Here is a 17,892-nt window from a genome sequence, read left to right as displayed (position 1 = left end):
CCACTTGCGCGCAACGTAGTCTTCTGTAATTTTATTCCACGGTATATTAACACGGTTTTTTGGTAGAATGCGATAACGAAATTTATTAAAAATCATTTATCGAAGGTTATTAATGTATAGAAAAATCACATTATTTGTGTAATTTAACTTGTTATATTTTATTAACAACTAGTCGCTGCTGCCCATTGACCGACTTCTTTTTCTCTTTCTTCAGCGTGAATTCCCGGCATTGCGTACAAGTCGACGGAAGTTTATTCGTGTTACGTGCGGTACTGCGAGGGCACGATAAAGAGAACCTGCGAGCGAGGCAGCAGATCGCGGAGAACCGACCCCCTCGACGGGCAGCGGCGAACGAGGATGTTGTATTCCGCTTAGCCACCGGCGCACTCTGCCAATCTCCCACCACCGGACACCCAGATGCTAGCCTTGCGCACTCTCGCACAAATATCGCACTCTCATTGGTCCACCACCACTCGGTTTCACTTCCTGGTTGGCTCACGCGCGCGCGCGCGCGCTAGACGAAGACAGCGAGAGCGAGATAGAGTCACATGACATGACGCGCGGATAGCAGAACGCCAGGCGCGAAGCGCGGTTGAACGGCAACTGGTCGTACCACGCGTCAAATGCGCTCTACTTATACGTTCAGACCGTGATTCGGAGGGGGAAAATAGCTCGGATAATTTTCGTTCGTTGATGGTTTTTTTTCCGGTTTTTCGTCGGGTAGGAAAAACCCCCCTGAGGGGCGCGCGACGTGCTGGCACTCGGCGCGCTCGGTCAACGGCCCGGGAAAATGCGATAGGTGCTCACCGTTCGAACTCCGAAAAGCAAGTGCCACGGATTGCCAAACGAAACGCGCAGAAAGACCACCGCCCCATCGCATCGCCCCACCGCAATACGGCCTTTTCCTTCCCCTACTCGTTCGCTCTCCGCCCTCCTTTATTCCCGATCGTAGCAACTCCACCTCCGCCACTGACCCCGGCCCCGGACTCCAGTCCCTCCGCCCCTACTCAAGCTGGCACAAATTTTGCTTGCCCTCCCACGCCACCTACACAGAGATAACCGAAAAGCGCGCGCGCGCACGCGGCCATCTATGACCTATTTTTCCATCGATTTCCCACGTGGAAAGTAGGACGGTAAAATGGCCGCTGCCATAGTAATTTCCGCCACTCCCTATCTGAGCGAAAGAGAGAGAGAGAGAGAAAGAGAGCGATTTCGTAATCGCTATTTAACGCCCATGCCACCATATACCACCACTACTACGAATCCCACTCCGTAATCTCGTGCTCTATAATACTCGGGTCCCTACCGAGGAGGGTACGGCTACTACTCCGTATCTCATGACACGTTCGCTCGTTGATTGCTGATTGCTACATGCCATGCCATGCCACGACTCGCCGCAATCCTCTCGCTTGTAATATTGTACGGTACTCAGGCATGCCAGCCACTCACACTGCTCTGACCAGGTTCATTCGCCGATCGAGAAAACTTATACCGTTAGAAAAAAATATATCTCCATGAGTATAAAGTAGCAATGATATGCGAGGATGATTATCTCGATACGCGTGAGGTTCGATAAAAATATCGAGTGCAATACGCTTTTCTCAGTCTATTCACGAAATCTATGGCGGTGTTTCAGAACCGAATCTTAAGCGAAGGTAACGCATGAGAAATTTCAAATTTATACCAACGACCGAGCGTATCGCTTGTAAACTACGCGCGGAGTTTCCGTGGATGAAGTGGATAACCGGAAAAAGGATAACAACTACGTGAGAAGAAGAAGAAAAAGAAAAAACGTTGCGGTGCGGAAAAAAGTAGTGCCGACGGGGGAGGAGCCACTGGTACCAAGTGCGCGTCCTATTTTCGTGTTCGGTGCTGCTCGAGAGCGGGCCGATCCTGCACGAAGTGAGGCTGTAAGTAGGTCGCTCAGAGCCGCACGTGTCGTCCTTGACTCACATAGCGACTCGCGCATGCGCGTTGCGCTGCCGCATTGCCGGTCGACGCGGCTCTTTGTTCTTCTCCGAGTGTGTGCAAGAGAGGGAGTGAGAGGAGGAGACAAACGACGAAAGAACGAAAATCCCCAGTTCTCTTCACGCACACACAAGTTGGCTGCTTGTAAGTATATTGCTATGTGTTTCCACGCATTGCGTGTAAGCTACACGCGATATGTATGTATTGTGCATAAATGATCAACGCAAAGGCAAGCTCGACACGGCTACCAATAAAAGAGCGTGTACATATGCGATATGAATACACGGGGGTATCCCAAGCGTGCTAATTGCTGACCTGCGGTAAAGCTCACCTCGGGATAATGAAAGGTATCTACTTGAACGATTCGAGAGGATCCTTTCGTAGCTACTTCTCGTTGTTTCGTTATTTCTTTCGCAACCCGGGGTATCGAGATCGGCCCTGTGGCGGTATCTTTTTTTTCCTCCTCTTCTTCGAACCGCTACTTAATTTATGCGATTCGAAAATTATAAGATATTCGACGTTCGTGTTGGAACTGGAGAAAGAAGACGGGGTACACTGTATTACGTGTAATAATCGGGACGCGTTTCGGTATGTTTCTCACGCGACACGGTCACCCGAAACCTGGTCCCATTGTGAGTAAGTAGAGCTAGGTGTACCGCGCAGCAGCAGCAGCAGCAGTACATCAGTGCTCTTTGTTAACGGTGTAGCTCACCGTACAGTAGTAGTTGAGAATAACAGACATCGGCGTAGGAGCTGAATTCTACATTATCCAGTATTCAAACGAGGACTGAAGTTGGTAACGTTAATGTATCTAAATGGTAAAACAAGAATCAATATTTGGCACCTTTAGAATACCTGAAGAAGTTGAATTTTCAAAATTCGAGTTTGTTGATGCTGTATTAACAGTTTACTGAATTTCAAGTAATCCCAAAGTTGCAAAATAACGATTTTTTTCAAAGATGCATCATTACAATAATGTTACAAACTTCAGCCCCTAACAAATACCAACCCGAGTAACAATTTAACGAGCTGAACACACTCTGTGTGCCTTAGAAATACATTTTATATCCGCGGTTTGTGCGTGTACATAAAGAAATCCAAATACGCAACTCGTATATATACTCATACACATATAGTATATCTCCTCTGCTGCACGTGTCGACTGTTACGTACGTAACATACCATATTCTACACCGAGTGGAGGCCACGAAGCCGCGTGTGTCGCTCCACGAGGATCGTTTATAATCACAGTAAATGTACGCGCATGTAACACGAACGACGGGTTGCCCTCACACGATACTCGTTACAAGAACGTACGATGAAAAAATACGTCAAGATATGGTAGAACCGAGAGTTAAAGGTTATCGCCGATCTCAACCATGATGTCATTTCCTTGTCGGCCTTGCCCGTTACACTCGCTGAATTTCAATTTTATCCGCATAGCGCTGAAACTCATCCGTTGATTAGCTTATCTCTTTATTCTTTCCCCGCTCAATGGAAAGAAATAAAATAAAAACGAACATCGCTCGATTAATTTCCACGTTACAATCTTAACTCCATTCCTGTGATTGCAAATCAACTCAAACAGTGTTCAAACAGAACCGTTGGACGGTTCGAACGTGTTCAATGTCATTCGCGGAATTTTGTTGCGGTGCAGACGGGAAGAAATTTTCACCATCTACGCGCTCCTTGGGAAATCGTGTTGAGAAATCCATAGGCATATATACGACTATACGCACATACTCGTACCTACTGTATATATGCATGTGTATCTCATAAAAGATGCAGGCCGCGCGTTTAGACACCGTCGAGTATTGATCGTGCCTGGCGGAAGACCGTGTGACGGCCGCCACTGCGGGCTATTTAAGCGCCAATTGGGTCAGGCCTAGGCTCGTTGAGCAACGCTTCTCTCTGTTTTATATAACCTATACCTACACATCGCTAACGCCGTGACGAACTGCCGCTGCTACTGTTGCTACTGGTACCATTGCAGTGCTGCTGCCATGACACGGAATAAGACAAGACAACTATTATACGCGTCATAATTATAAACGAAGGGGGTCACTCGGCTGTTTTAGATTACCTACAGGAGTACGAAAGCGGGGCGATGAAATATTCAATAAAATATCCCGCCAATCTATTTTCCTCTATTTATCATCTACTGCACGCGCCAAGACAAATTATATCTTCAAACCGCACGTTTCACGTACAGTTAGATTGCTTTCCGGTCCCAAATCTCCGACGTATACATATACAACCTGAACAACGATTAGACGATTCTTTGCAGAAAATCAAATTACGTATTGTAAAGTCGCGTTATTTTCAAAACTAGGTGTCGCATCTATGTAAGTATTCTCGCGAGCATATCAGGCACGAGTTTTCATCGCACGAAAGGGTTACCCTCTACTTGGATGGAAAGAACGTAGGGAAAACAGGTGCGCTCGGTCGTGTGGGACATAGAACGAATTATTCACGAGATGTTTAAAAACGCAATATATATTAATGCAATAAAGTAGAACAAGAGGGGATAGAATTTCACCGAATAAAGTTGAGGAAAAAAATGAGATGAGTAAAGTTGACAAAAATTAAAAAAAAAAAAAAAAGAGATTCGCGTGTGTACAGATTTGTATATAAATAATTCCAGATGTTATTTACCGCCGCGTATTACTATTGCCATAAGGAAATATGAGATGCGTTGCGTTATTTTTTCGACTGCTTTCTAAAATTTTGCATCACGAAGTGTCTACATGTATGTGTATTATATACCTACGTATGTACAAAACGATGAAAGTATATTAAAGACTTTTTAGAGACTGAATCTTACATTCTCGCATGGCCTCAATTTCTATTATGATACGTAATAATATATTCCTAAAGTTTTTCAGATACACACATATCGTATTCTGGCTAATTTTAATCAAATCCATGGACAAGATAATTTATAGAAGATCGGGTATTGCAATATATGTATACCTACGATTTTATTTTCTCGGACAAAACCGAATACTCAATCACGAAAATCAATTTGTGTACCCGTAGGTGATTCCTCGAGTTCCTGCAGACTGTGCATATGTACGCTCAATTTGAATAAAGAGTAAATTTGATCACTTCATATATCAAGCGACTGCAGCTCCACCGCGATCGCACACTGTTATACAGCAGCGACTTTCTATACTATGTAATATATACGTATATGATACACATACACAATAAAGGAAATGAGTTATTACGTATAACGGTATTACAAGTTTGTGTGTATATGTATCGTGTGTACATGAAGGATGGAATTGATCTCGCGGGAAAAGACGTTTATTCTTTCGTCATCTGAGGAGAGAGAAAAAAGAATGCATACAATTCTACGAAATATGAAGATAGCTGGATCGTGTATATGAAACCGTAGAGAAACGATGGAAAATGTAGCTGATGAGGTCGAAAAGGATGATTGGGGGGGGGGGGGGGGGAGGGAAACTGGTGATTTAATGATTACGTATTATACTGTAGCGACGTGTATATACGGATAGTTGTGCAGTTGAAGAGAGAGTGAATTCTAGGAATGGAGGGTACAGTGACTGTAAGCATAGTAGTCTGCAGCAGTTGCCTTGCACCACGACCAACTGTAACCTAGATAGGTTATTATACTAGAATTCTCAACTTCGTCACAAATCTCATGAGTATCTTGAATACGGCTAATGCATTACATGAAATTTCTATCTTACGTGGCATACGGAGTTTGTATTAAACTCGTGTGTAAAGCTGGTAACGCACGCTGCAGGAAACTACGCAATCATATTGTGGTTCCCTACTTCCGGTGGTCCAAGCACTATAAGCGTCGACGAACATAGCCAACTTCTAATTACCTTGCTTGCTCCCCCGCGCAACCCCCTCCCCTCGCCCCTCGAGCTTAACGGACTTCTACGACCGAATCACTAATTCTCGTAATACGGAATATAAAACAAATATAAACTACGAAAAAAACCTTTCATCGATAAATGTGGGGTAATAAAATGGAAGAAAATCTCTACAGGATGCAATATAACGACTCGGGAGTTGAAGGAGGGGGGGGGGGGGGGGGGGAGGACGAGTGGAATTAACGGTACGATAAATGTCGAATCGCTCGAGCGCGTTAATTATACGATTTAATTGTATACGCTATTAGAGATATTATATATGATATATTACAAGACTCATGTGACGGTGACTGTATTCGTGGAATACTACTTGTATAGTTTTATTCGATTTCCTTATTTTCCCTTGCGTAAGACTGTTCGCAAGTATCGGAAAATTTATCCGCATCAAAGGTGATTAATATAAGCTTCATATTGGATTAAAATCGATGTCGTAATTAATGCATAACATAATTAAAGCTAAGCCTTTCACAGTGAATGCACTGATGTTTGTATTGTATCACCTGCGTGGTGTTGCTATAGTTTAATAGTGGGTACGTACACACTAATACGTTCACCGATATTGCCCTAATGGCCACGTGGTTTAGATAAGCTGCTGACTGAGTCTTATCTGCTATAAAAGAAGAGAGTGAGCGCGTGAAGAGGAGGAGGGGCAGAGGGGGGTGGGGGGTGGAGAGAGTTGTTGGTTATGTAACCCGTGTGCCCATGGAACAATCACATCCGAGCTGGAACGTCAAGGGTATACTAAATAGAATGGTGAAATAGTGACTCGATGATCGGCTAAGAAATACTAAATAAATCGAAGTACTGAAGGACTTGAGTAGTTTGAAAATACTCGAAAATAGTAGGTACCATGTAGCGTTATTTGGAAACACGATTTGAAGAAGTGGTGGAAAAAATCGCTGCACAATAACGAAGCCTTTTATTACCGCGATCGGGTTAAATGCGATCGTAAATTCATCGCGGCGGTGCCAGTTTGCCCCCACTCTTTGTTCCGCAATGCGTTTTGAGCCCAATGTAAAGCTTTTTTCAAAACACGCGTGTGTATTGGTATAAAAATTACGGATAGATGGTAGACGCGTTGCGTTTGAATTTGAATTTGGCGATCGGACCGTAGGAGTAGAGTGCAGGTATCACGTGAGTTTAATATTTCGCGTTATTGGCTGGGCTCGAAAGTGGCGCAACTGCAGGGATTTTGAAATTTCTTGCGGGTGTCTCCGGGTGGTTGCGTTCAAAGAAATCTGTTCCCATACCTTGATCTGCAACGCCCCCCCTCGTCGATACGTCCTTCTGAAGTTTCCAGATTTCTCGCTCGGTGTCCGTCTCAGTTTGTCCATCTACTTCGCAAGCGACATGCCACGCATAAAACGAACCAGTGGAATTTAGACTCTACCACCGACTGGCGCTAACGGCGCGCGCGGCAAAACCGTTTCCGCTCATCGCGCAGCCGGCTCGCGCAGCTACCCCCCCCTCTTCGTCCTTCACTCTACCCTAACTCGAACCGAACGCCCCTGTATTCCAGAGTCCTGGATCGCTCCATGCCCGGAAAGCCCGAGCCTCTGGTAGCAGGTGGTCCTTGTCGATTCCACACGTACATATATGTCTGCGTACCGCAATGACGGGGACGACGAGGTTCTTCAAAGTGTAAAGGGGCCTTTGTGTCGAGAAGCAGAAAGGAGGAGCAGATGAGAAGAAGGAGTTCGTCGAGGACTATAGTCTTTGTCTAGTTCACGCACTTTATCCTCGCGGCTCTACGACATGCTCTACAATTTTCACCGGTTTGTTTTACCCGCAAACTAATTCCTCCCGCTCTCTCTCTATCACGCATTAACACTGCAGGTCCGTAGTGTCCTGAATCCCATGTAGCATTGCCTTTTGCTCTTCCTGTGTTTTAAGGAAACGTTGTACAGGGTATCGAATGAAACGGAAAGAAAAAAAGAACGCGAGGACGAAAGCGAGGCCCGCTACGCCCGCAACATGAATTTGCAAATCATGTTTCTCTCTCTGCCGCAATGTCAAGTTCACTGTACCTATGTTGACTGCCGTACAGACTCACTTTTAACACGGTTGTAATTGCATGTTATAAATGCTGCTGTACTTTTCTCACGCGCCTTTATCGTGTATATGATGTATGATACCTACTAAAGCGTAATACGATCTGCGTTCGTACCTTTTAATTTTCTGTTCTTCTCTTCTTTTTTTCCAACTTACAGGGAAGTTCAGTAGGTCGGTTAGGTAAGCCGACGTTCAGGGTCGTGGAATCCAGAGATTATATAATCTTCCCCCAACACATGCTTGGAAAGTTACGTTTCCTAAACCTGTGGAGTGTGCGTAAATTTCCCTGTTTCCTTAAGTCAAATTCTCTATTTTACGCACTATGGCCTTCCTGGTGCATGCGCACTTTCCACTTACTTAATTTTAACGCACCGACTTTACGCACCGCCAGTGACGCCGTCGGGCTGAATTCTACTTGAAGTTTTCGCATTTAGGTTAGGTTTACGAAACCCGGCCTATACCTCTTGATTGCCCTTGATATACTTATTCTAAGTCATTATATTACATTCATTTGCCTCTCAAATCAAATTTTCCTTCACAGGTGTTAGAAAAAATATCGCGTGTATACTGTATATGTGCGGATGGGTGATATTTGACTCGTGTGCCTACGGCGGCCGCCTAATTGGCTTATGCTGCGTTTACATTAGTACTCGACCAATTGCAGCACTCGATTTCAGCTCACGCTGCACACTCGTCGGAAATCGCTCACTTTCCACACTTGTAACACAATATACTAATCTTGGTACATGTATAATTCTAGGAACCCTCCGCTTCATCGACGATGTTAAATTACTAAAACCCAACAGCTTAAGAATCTTTCAACTAGGACAAGAAGGATGAGATGATAATCAGTGACAGTGAAACAGATAATGATACTGTAATCTACGATACGCACAAGGTGCACTTCCTTGAATGTTTCTATACACCATATTATGCAGCGAGCGGGGTGCCGAAGGAAGGGTTAGCCTGGCTCTAAGCACCCTGCAGCCTCCCCATACAGGCTTCACGTACGTGTAACGTCTGAACGCGTGTGTGCGTCGTGGGGAGGAGAATTTATCATGCATTATATCGGATAGAATCTAGGTACATGGACACAGACACGGACGAACTGCGGTTATACATACATGTGAAGGGATATCTGACACATAGACACAACCGTCCTTGTCCACTGAGGCGATAATTCAGACTCATGATTAATCGCCTGTTACACCTATGTAACTATACTGGTGTGTAAGTAAAACTATAAGTTATTGCACAAACCGGCTCTGACGTTTTGATCATGCTTTGCGAAATATACTTAATGGCATATACCTGTTTCGTGAGATTGTTCTAGTTGGAAACAAAGTAGATTTATCAGGGTCAATTCAGTAATTGTGAATATTCTGGAATAATAGATTCGGTTTAACGGCTGTTCAAAGACCAAGGAATTTTTGATGGCCCGTGAAGCTCGGTAAGATCGACTCCTAAAGTAAAAGAAATTCTCGCAGTCCAGGAGAGAGGATCGTACAGTTATCGACCTATAAACGGTTCGTCATCCTGGACGAGGACACGACAGTGGTCGAAGAGGTACATGAAGTATAAGTGTTCATTGCGCAAGTTTGATTCGAAACGTTGAATTACCCAACTAAAATTTCGCGACCTGCTTGTAACGCGGTGAAAAATACGCACGTAATGCGGAGTACCATCATCGTGATCAGCACCGTCATCAGCAGCAGTACCTCGTTCTTATCCTGGATGAAAAGAAGAAACCGCTGGAGGAGGCCTGCGAGTATTACGGACACGAGAGCTGGTGGTGCAGGTTCCTTTGTTACACAACCAACACCAGCAGCTATCGACCCCAGCCGCCCCTCACTGCCTTCGCGCTTAATCCTCGTTCTCCGTAAGATGGTGGGGAGCCACGTGCTCGCGCTACGCGTCAGGGATGGTTGACAGTCCTGGAAGGAAGGGTAGTCACGTGGTGCCCCCACCTCGCCATCGTTTCGCGTGGTACCAACGTGATGCATGTGCGCCCTTAGTCCTTACCGAAGACCCGCGTATATCTAGGCACATGCCCTGCTGCATCGGAGCGTGTAAGAGCGAGTCGGTCCATAGTTCCATTGTGCCTGGCTAACTGCGGGGGTCTTTGCAGTCGCATCCCTACGCTGCTCGAAGCATCCGAGGCATATCTCGTAACCTAGCTCCTTAGTTCATGCTTGTCCTCCCTACGACATGATTATATTCATGTATTGTTTCGACAAAGGGTTACAACGGGGTGTAGTACCAGCTCCGATGGGATGGATTTGATTAAGACAATGTGGCAAATGAGATGTATTATATGCAACCGGGATTGAAAATGTCGAGACACATTTTACTGTTCATGTATAGAATTTTTTTACGAATTAGATAGTAGAGATAGACGCAACTTCCGCTGTTGCAGGTAATACGGACAAATTTGTGATTAGAGAGAGTCAAGGATTAACTGATGTTGGTATTTGCTGATAAAAATTCAGAAACGTCGCGGTTTACGAAACTATTTCATTATTGGTTGCGGGAACAATCGTTCGTGTCGTTTTCATTAGGGGTGATGAGGAATCAATGAAATTCTAAGACACCTGCGGTAGATATCATCATCGTCATATACCTGAAAATACTACTTTCTTGTGCATAATCGATTTTTAGTTCTGCTTCCGCAGTAACTAATTCCTTACATTTACACAGATGTACCGGTAAGCTGCACGTTTATATTCAATGCCGTATCACCAATTATACGAATTTACCAATCTTACTGCATGGGATTGAAAAATCACGATCGCATCGCGTTTGTCTTCAAGTGCCTTTTTTCATCCGCACTGCAAGCTTCTGTCACATTCGCGTACTCATTCCTTCTCTCGTTAATACCTCTATTTACTAATCCGTTAGAGCGGAGTGGCAGGGGAAGTGTAGTAGTATATTGTGTAACAATGAAGCAAACTCGGTCTTTTCGGGCCGAACGTAAGTTTGTAGGTTAGCCAAAGACGAATGTTGCAAATACGCGAGTCGAAAAGACCGTTATCTCCTTGTTGCACACGATTCTTTACATAACAAGAGTACGTTACGCTTTTCTTCACGAAGCACGAAGTTGAGGTTAGGGTCCCGTAATGTCAGATTTGTTCGCGACGGCGCATGCGCGGAGTACGGAAAAGACGACTTTCAACACTCCTAGGATTTAAAAGTGGTATTTTCCGTACTCCGCGCATGCGCGTTCGCAGACTGATTACAGTAACAGAAAAGCGTACTTTGTGTACTGAAAACAATCATGAAAAACGCGTTGATCATGCTCGCGTTTAGTGAAAGATTTTAATTTGTAATTCAAGGTCGGCACCTTTGATGTTGCGTATAGATCAGATAGGAACGGAAAGTCTCTACAATCACCGATCAGCGATCGGCACGGTTCTCTATCACGCTCGTGTGCGGGATTGATACTGAATGAACCGTAATGCGAGCTTGTGTGTGGTCGGTGCTGCAGAGTAGCTGCATGAATGTGTTCAATTAACCGGGCCTGCATGGTTACTACACAGGCAGGAAGGGAGTCGGTTGGGCGGTTATACCCAGGTCGATAATTAATTATGCAATTAGAAGCAGATGCTAAGTACACCGCCAAAGCGAGTGTTTCGATTCAAAGATTCGCATTGTTCGCGGTCGGTTGGCAGGTTGTACATGAAACTCGAATACCTAGGCTCTGAACCCTTTGAAGCATCGATTCTTGCACCCGAACTCTGATTATCCGAACTCAAATTTTGAACATTTATCACAATGTTAACTATACCAGATTTTATCGGTGATTACAAATGTGGTGTTTCTGTATAATAACCAACATGCCGCAGATGCGGTACGACAGAAACTTATCAGACGATAGCGGAAGTTGGTCATATATGGACCGGGTAATCCGTGACCCGGAGAAACGTGGCAACTCCAAGGGATGAGTCATGGGACATTCGGCAGCAAGAACAAGAAGGCTAGCACAGTTCAGTGGTCAGAGATCGGGGTGAGATAAGGACGTTGCAGAAGTACGAGAGAAATTTTCTTGTTGCAAAATTCCAAAATTCCCAAACTGTTGCGGGTATCTTTCATCTCATGCTATAAAAGAGGAAAGTTGAAAACAATCAACAAGTAATTTTATTCCGACGCGATTTAGCTCGATGATCGTGGGTATGTATTCAGGAGGCAGGTCACAATTAATTTGACACTTTGTCTTTATCGGAAATTTTCTCGACCTTATTATGCCGTAGCTTTATTCCTGTAATCTACCATCATAGAATCAACCTTGCGCGTGACTGATTGTGAGAAAAAGTGAGCGCAGGACGTCCGATCTTTTGCTTTCAAATTTTATTCATGTTTTTTTCTCTTTTTTTCCCTCTTTGTTATTCTTTTTCACTACAATTGAATTCTGGGACAGATGCTACGTGGAGTAGATCGTATATCCATGCAAAACCTGCATTCTCACCTTCCAGCGACCAGCCAAATTATACACGAACAATTCCACCAGACTCAGCTGTGACTTTTCTTGAAATTGAATCCGGCTGAATGATTTCCTTATCTTTCCTATCTGTAGATTCGAGCCTGACCAGGTTTGCATTTTAAATGTTGATTATCGCGTGATCGTTCGGCGCAATGTTATACCTACACCTTGGCGAATAATAGTTGTAATTTCTGTTCTGCAAGAATCTAGAAAATTTAGAGTATTCTTTATTGCTTGAGTATTTTATATCGGGAGCATGGTTACCAACTTCTTCATTCTTGCATGAATTTATTGACGCAGTGTTCCTTTCACGCATGATGCACTTGGGTGTAATTACCCGATAGTTCAATGCTACATCGATACATAGGTACACATGCATTACACCTATAGGACTGCAATTATAACGGGCCGATAATACACCGTTTCAACCTTCACTTATTCATGGCTGGATTTCTCAAGCAGCCTGGACGTATGATAGAAGAGAAAAATGAGAAGGGGTCTCGCAGCTTAGCGGGGAGACATCAAAAGGATAGTATACGGTATGAGAGTTAACTCTCGACTCGACTCGACTCTACTCGACTCGAATCCTATGAAATGAAAGTGAGGTTGCCCAATTGAGGCTTGGCCTCGAGGTACCAGTTTCTAAAAATAGAAGATGCTGATAGGTGACGAGCCGATGGGCCAATAGACGAGGAAAAGATGCCCAATAGTCAATGCTGCTGCACGTAACATTGTTACAACAAACGATCTCTCCAAATTTTTTAAACAAAAAACTTTTTATTCCCATATATTCTGTGCAATTAAAAATACTACCAAATTGCTAAGAGATTTTTTTCCCGTCATTCGGTCATTAATAATTCAAATTTCTAACAACTGTGCGTTTGTTATTTCACTGCATCAAGTGTCATTTAATTATTGAGGTATCTATAATTAAAAATTTACCAATAAAACTTCAAACAACTTTGCGCAATAAGTCTTGGTAATAATTATGGAGGAAGAAACACGGTTTAGAATACACCTGCAGTGTCTTCACCTCTCCTCGAGTACCCTATCTTACCATCGTCTCTACAGCCAAATTGAGATTATGCACAATTACGCATACACGCAAACAGCGCGATATAAGTGTGGGTGTAGTAATGCAGGGCGCGTTGTTCAAATGACGTGGGAATACGTGCTCGGACGTTTAAATGAGGAGACAAAAAACAACAAGAAAAACAAATAATAAAAGGAAAGAAGACGAAGAGGAGAAGAAGAAAAAAGAGTCACTGCTACTCGGTTACGCTAGAAAATAAATTTCACTTTCGATCTCCTATATATGCCTGCGTACAGTGGAGTGTTCACGCACTCACGGTATACGCATATATAACAGCGACGCGTATTCTACACAGTGGAGTAACATATATTTGAGTAGAAGTTTTATTTTTTTCTTCCATTCCCTTTTTCATTCTCTCTTTATTTCTTTCCATCGCTGCTCGCTTAAGGCTGGTCGCGTATACCGTATAATCTATACCGTTTATACAAGTTTCGAAAGAACAGTGCGCAGCTTTCTTTACTTATACCAACGGTTTTTTCACAGTTGCCTGTGTGGCGTTATGTGGAGAATTCTTGGGTTATAAAGCGAGCGGGCAAGCCAAGACGTGCCCGAACTTCGGCTCTAGGTAATAAACAAAATTCGTTGGAATCAAAACTGTGTGAAACAAAGAAATCTATTTATATTAATTACGGTCGAACGGTGCAGGAAACCTTAGTCGTAAATCATATGTGTTCGATAATAATGTTACGGACGTTTGCAGGATTAATCGAAAATCGTACAATCTTGCGCAAATATCGAATACGATGCTTATACACAAGTTGTGAAAAATGAAAGGTAATAATCGGAACAATTATGGCTTGTGATATAAATGTCGTTACGTAAGAAATCTGTTCACCATTAATGTCCGTGTATAAATAACAATATCTCGTTCCATGTACCTTCGTAGTGGATATAACGCGAATTCTAGATCAAAGTGCAGTCATAACGCCGGTTTTCCTTTATGTCTTTTTTTTAATTTTTTTTTCCACAGTCTGTTGCGGTAGACGTTTACTTTTATGCAGAAGCTGTATATGTTTGTTATTATAATCCGAACATATATCGTATCACTTGATAGCTGTATCATAGACAGGTATAGCATGTGATATTCGACACTGGCCAACTCAAAGAATATAATAATACAGGTTATGTACATATTCTTTCCCTAAGTTTGTACTAATATTTGAAAAGGTTTTACAGGAAATTTGTACCTGCAGTGGCGTAGCTATAAGCGTGCGTAGTATAAAGTGCATTATGAACAAGAGTTTTGTCGTGTTCTTTAGCGATCAATCTTAGGCGAGAATTATTGAATTATCAAACAACGGTTTGACCAAATGTGCAAGTTCTTTTTTCATTTTTTACCCTACGAATCGACAGCAAGTGTGCTTGATTAAATTTGCCTTAATTAGAACAAAATTATCCTAGATTTATTAAGAATGGTAAAGTTTTCTATTGAAAAAAAAATATATCTATCACGTATCTTTGATTCGACAAAGCTTCGCGAAGAAAATACTTATACAACGAATTCAATAAACTTCTGAATGCTAAATTTTCACGATAAATCTGCACTTTAAACTTTTCCCTGCATCTTGTTAAAATTGATTCAATTTTTGAATACATTTGACACGTGATACGCGAAGTGAAATGCATTGCGATCGCATTGCTGCCACAAAATCTTTTCCCTGTAGTTGTTACGCCACTGATTACCGGCTATATACAGCCCTTTCTCTTTGCCAGGACCAAATATTAGCTCAACACTAGTCTAGGAGCTTATGTGGTGTGACATCGACTCACTATTTCACGCGTCTTAATCGCGGGAACAGCTCGCTATAAACAAGCGGCTCTGCGAGAAAGACTTTAGAGGCACTCTACGATCATAATTGATTCTTTCCATTATCGCCGTAGATGTCGTGATTTTTTGTTACACAAATGAAAACGTTATCTCTTGCATTCTTGTTTTGCTTGCGTACCTAAACGTATACATAAAACGTAGTTTTTGCAATTTTAAAAAAGTCAAAAATCTTCTTTTTGTCATTGCATCATGTATTGTACAGTGTATCATGTACACTGTATATATATATATACAAGTATATATTCTACATGTACCATATTACCAACTTTTTTCGAACGGAGACCAACGTGATTTTAAAACTGAATCAAGATACTCTGTACAGTCTCGAGCCAAATACTACACACAATATAAATTAGAAATTAGAATCGTATTAGAAAGAATTTCTCTTTTACGAGAATGGAGCTTAACTGGGTGTCCTTTACTGCACTCTAATGTGATTCCTATCCGATTCTGGCCGACAATAAAGTACACACACAGTGAATATTTATAATTATCTTAACCCTAGAACAATAATGTTATTTATTTCGGTGTCTCGAGTCGAAAACGTAAGTCGTTCTCTTGCGGCGGGAAATTTAAATTCGCGTGGGGTATTTTTTTAATCCCCCCCTTCCGTTACCGTTCTAGGGTTAAACCGAGTGGAAGGCGTCTGAATTCATTTGAGAAATGCAGGAATTAGTCGTTGGGCCAAGCCCAGAGCCCCGGTTCTGCTATCATTCAGTTTTGCCCTCGTTTCGGGTTGGTTCTGTCCTCTTTTTGCCCTAGTTTCCTCGTCCCACGCGAGGCGGCACGCAACTCAGCCGTTTTTAGGTTAAACTAGTCAAACAGTTTGAGGCTGGGCCCGGGTGTGTGTGCCTTGGCTTGTATCGCATGTACGGCTATGCGGGTGTGAGTAAATACGCATCCGTCCTTCTAACGCGGTTGTCCACATATCCATATCTATCTACGTGTGTGCGAACAACGATTGGGCAATCTAGCCTCAATCTAACAGCAGTTGGCTCTCGCGGGCTACAAATCTGCCACGAATACACGCGTATTATTTCTCTCTATACGTTTGCGGGGTCCACGGTTATATACCGTTAGGTGTCTCGAATACGTTATTAATAGCTTTAAGCCGTAAAATTTGAAACGTAAAATTTACCATCCTTCCCCCTCCTTTTCTTTTTTCGCATCTATTTAACTTTTCCCCCAAGCTTACACGTAATCCTAACAAGGCAGCTCTCCAAAGAATCCCGTAATAATCTTATGGGAATTGGGTTTCAGTGAAATCGTCCGGGTTTTTGATATGTTGTAGATCTTGGTATTCTGAAACAAAATTCTATTTTATACAGTCATAGTCCCGAGGAATATATATATATGTATATTCCTCGTGTAGAGACACAGACGCTATTGTTAAATATAAATATATAAATAACTGTTGTCGTCTGTTGAAACCCAATTTATAGGTTCTTAATTTTTACGCATTGTTTTTTGTCTTGTCGAATTTTTCTTTTTTTTTTCTTTACCGCGGAATATTTTATCGGGTCAAGTGGAAAACGAACGCTCGGCACAATTTAAAAGTTCTGTTGTGATAAGAGACGAGAGAGATCACTGCGACGCCCTCGCATCGCACAGTGAAATGCTAATGGACGGCTATGACACGGATTTATATACGACGAGTTCCGTATCGCGCCAAGTGTGGCATGTCAATGAAGCAACTTTGTTTAAAAAGACCTTCACCTGCTCGACTGACACGCTGCTGCAGCCGAGGAAAATTGTGCAAGTCATCGTTGGCTGAGGTAGATAGTTCGTTCCCACCAAGCGTATGTTATAATATAGATTTATTACATGTACGATATACTTGCTCGTGGTGAAAAATGTGAAATCAAAAATTTTCAGTCAAATCTATGCTTCGATCTGAAGGAATAAAATCAAATTCGTTACTCCGCTGCACTGGCACTTTAAGGGTGGCTTTGAACTCTGTATGCACAAAACCATACGAGCTGCCTTATGTTTTTATTCTTATTACCCAGATACATTCACGTCGTAAGTAGGTGAATGTTACAGCTTATACATTTTTATCCTATACGGGTACGTATGTACGTTATAACGTGCGTAGTTTCATCTTCAGGATTGTCCGTGACTTCAGCAGACATGTGCACAGCGCCCTGCCATGCATGCTCTTCTCGGCTCGATATAAACTCGAACCTTTTGACCATTGGGCAGGTGTGGTAACAAGACAGGAAACAGCAAAACCTTTCAGTAAGCCATGGTGCAGCGGTCGCTGGATCCTGCTACTTGGACGTGCAGTAGCTTTTGGTTTGTACAGATTACTAATATCGCCGGGTCGACTTTCATTGTTGGGGTATATAACATTTATAAACGCATCGAATTCAGAGCCCGTGCGAATCAGGTTTATAATGCAATGGTGCCATGGATGGTAATCTCCGAATTGCAACTTTGAGAAACAACATGTTGGTAGAACACGGTGTTTATTGAGGTTCCACGGATTCTCCGGGGAGTTTCAATATAGGACCACCCCTGTCGTATCCAGTGTAACGCATCAACCGGATATCATTTTTTCATAAAA

The 17,892-nt window shown here is 42.9% G+C and overlaps 2 long non-coding RNA genes across 2 annotated transcripts in view; one reads left to right on the top strand and one right to left on the bottom strand.

The window, feature by feature from the left end:
* LOC124174629 overlaps nt 1–7,275 on the bottom strand; it is a 37,087-nt gene extending 29,812 nt beyond the window's left edge. Inside the window, exon 1 of the long non-coding RNA XR_006868959.1 lies at nt 7,127–7,275. This is a non-coding gene — a long non-coding RNA (uncharacterized LOC124174629). The remainder of the gene's footprint in view (nt 1–7,126) is intronic.
* The window catches only part of LOC124174628, a 71,264-nt gene that overhangs the window by 42,536 nt on the left and 10,836 nt on the right, over nt 1–17,892 (top strand). The gene's annotated exons all lie outside the window — the stretch shown is intronic.

Source organism: Neodiprion fabricii, chromosome 2 (assembly GCF_021155785.1).
Source record: "Neodiprion fabricii isolate iyNeoFabr1 chromosome 2, iyNeoFabr1.1, whole genome shotgun sequence".
NCBI classification, from domain to species: domain Eukaryota; kingdom Metazoa; phylum Arthropoda; class Insecta; order Hymenoptera; family Diprionidae; genus Neodiprion; species Neodiprion fabricii.
The sequence above is the reverse complement of the archived record's forward strand: the minus strand, read 5'-3'. Positions and strand labels throughout refer to the sequence as shown.